Consider the following 2915-nt stretch of genomic DNA (forward strand, 5'->3'; position numbering starts at 1 on the left):
TTTTTTTTTCAGTACTGGAGATTGAACTCAGGACCCTATTTGCCAGGCAAGCACTTATTCTACTGAGCTATCTCCCTGGCCTAAGAGATTCTTTACTGATTGTGCCTATTTAGGATTGCCTGCTTATGAATACCTCTCATATCTAAGTAGGTGCTTTAGACCACTGAGCCATCTCACCAGCCCTACCTCTCATATCTAGATAGCTTTATGTGTCCCAACATTTCAAAAATTCTTCTGTTATTATCTGTGGTGGATTATCAACTGGTATTCAGCTTTTTACACTCAGCTGAACTAAACCAGGGTGCTGTGTGTCGGAGGCCCACTTGGGGATTATTGCTAGCAGCATCAGAGACAGAACTCGAGAAGGTATTGAGAGGTTTGTTAGGGAAACTATTGGTAGCTGTTAGGGAGTTTCTGGGTCTCCTGGGCTATTCTGCTGGAGGACCTTGTCACACTGGCTTTCATGGTGCATTTGGTTATTCTAGTCAGAGGAGGAACTCTGGCCTTTGTTGTTGCTGAGAATGGCTGTGGTCCACTTTTGGGGCGGAGGCCTCTGGTCTTTACCTTGAGCATCCTTTCCTGGCTCCAGAGAAGATGGTACACAGCTCAGTCTTTCAGAGAAGCTTGTCATGTTGGCTTTGCTGATGGGAACTTGGCTTTCCTCATCTTCAGAGAAGCTCAGGACCTCACTGTCGCTGAGGATGGCTGTGATACCTTTGAGCACAGCTTTGCGTCTTACTTTGAGCATTGCTTCCTGGCTCCAGCTCAGACCCCTCAGCTGCTAGCACAGATCCTTCATTGCGCTGGCACAGACTTTCTAGCCCCCACCACTGACCTTTGGGCCTTCCCAGCATAGATCCGTGAAGCAGGTCATGGGCTCTAGGCTTCCAATTAGATTTGTGGGAGACATTGTTATGGGCTCTAGGTCTTCAGCTGGATTCACGCAGGACACTGCTGTGGGATCCAGGCCTTCATCTGGATTCTTTGGTCTTTATTTATTTATTTTTTTGGCAGAACCAGGGATTGAACTCAGGCCCTTGCGCTTGCCAGGGAAGCGCTTATTCCATCTCCCCAGCCTTCTTTGGTCTTTAGAGTGTGGGCAGATTTCCTTTACTCTTTGTATATGATTCTTTGAGTTATTCATTATGAAATGATCTTATAAAATATGTATCCTGGTGGCCGGTGAGATAGCTCAGTGAACTAAAGCACCTGCTTAGGCAACCTTAGGCAAGCTCAGGGACCGCAGTTCGATTTCTTGCACCACATGCTGCGCCTTCCCTGTACCTAGGGCAGGCTGAGCCAGCCAAAGTCCAGGCATAGTGGCATATGGCTGTAATCCCAGCACTGGGGAGGCTGAAAACAGGAGGATCACTGTGAGTATGAGCTGCATAGCAAGGCCCTATAACAAATAAATAAATAAGTAAATAAATTATTTTTTTTAAAAAAAGGAAGGTCTGAAATTCTGTTTTCTGCACAATCCTTTCCACTGGTGAAGATTTCTGAGTTTTTTGATTTGCCTTCTAGGCTATTCAGTTTTAGATTCCCAATTCTTTAAACAGTACAATATATTTAGCCTGTGCCTTTCTCCTGTAAAACAGGTCTTTGTCCTGTAAATAGGCTCTTGCCTTTCACCTGTAAATTGAACCCCCCCTTTTCTCTCTTTACTACAAATTCACAAATTCTACAGATCTCCACCCCAAGATCACATAAAAAAATCCCCAAACACAGACCACTGTGGGCCTATCTTTTGAATGCCCACACTCTATTTTCTCCAAGTGAGGATTTTAAATGCTGTTTAGTAAACCTTCTTATGCCTGTCACTATTGCATCTTTTTTTAAAAAAAAATTTATAAAAAAAAATAAAATAAATATTTATTTATTTATTTATTTAGTGTGTGTGTGGCCAGTTCATCCCACCAGGGGGCGGGGCTGGCTGGCATGTGGTGCTGGGGATTGAACCGCGGGCCCCGGGCCTTCGCTTAGCTTGTTCTAAGTAGATGCTTTAGACCACTGAGCCATCTCACCAGCCCCACTATTGCATCTTGAAGACATTTTTCTGTGATGATAGATAGGTCCTACTTATCCTACAGGTGGGCTAGTTGACATTCTCATCTTGTCTTAAGGAATTTCCTTGGACCCCATTGTGTGGCATCATTTGGTGAGGCAGCTAAAGGTAGACTGAGGGGCCAGGGAGATAGCTCAGTAGAGTAAGTGCTTGCCTGGCAAATGCAAAGGCCTGCCTTCAATCCCTGGTTCCACCAAAATAAATAAATAAATAAATAAATAAATGTAAATTGAGGTATGAACTCTGGTAACTTCAGCCCAATGCTTTGTCTTTCTTTAACTGCTTGTCCTCTAATTGCATTGCCTTTTCTTGCTGCAAACTTTACAGCTTCAGTTTTCCCTTTTTGTCAGACTCCCAAGTCCCTAGAAAATGAGGGTTTATATATAAAAGCACTGAAGATAAAAGGCATTTTCTCCCTCTGACTAGAAATGCAAAGAGGTGTCAGGAGGCACACACCAGGGCAAGCAGGAGCCCCCCTCAGGGCAATCAGTACACCCCATTCCTGGATTAGATGGAACTAAAACTTGCTCCTGAGAGAGGCACAAAGACTACCCCTCAAGTGTCTGGAACAAGTTTTCACACATCAGTGTAAGAAATAGTCTTTTTAAGCCAGGCATGGCAGTACATGTAATCCCAGCCGTTGGAAGGCTGAGGCAGGAGGATCATTGAGAGTCTGAGACCAGAAGGGCTACAAAGACCAGCCTGAACTGCACAGTGAGATCCTGTCTCAAAAAGACGAAAAAAAGGGGCTGGCGAGATGGCTCAGTGGTCTAAAGCACCTACATGGAACAAGCTTGGCAAAGCACAGGAACCATGGTTTGATCCCCCAGCACCACATGCCAGCCAGCCC

The sequence above is a fragment of the Octodon degus genome, unplaced genomic scaffold (genome assembly GCF_000260255.1).
Source record: "Octodon degus isolate 3935 unplaced genomic scaffold, OctDeg1.0 scaffold00352, whole genome shotgun sequence".
In the NCBI taxonomy this organism is placed as follows: Eukaryota; Metazoa; Chordata; class Mammalia; order Rodentia; family Octodontidae; genus Octodon; species Octodon degus.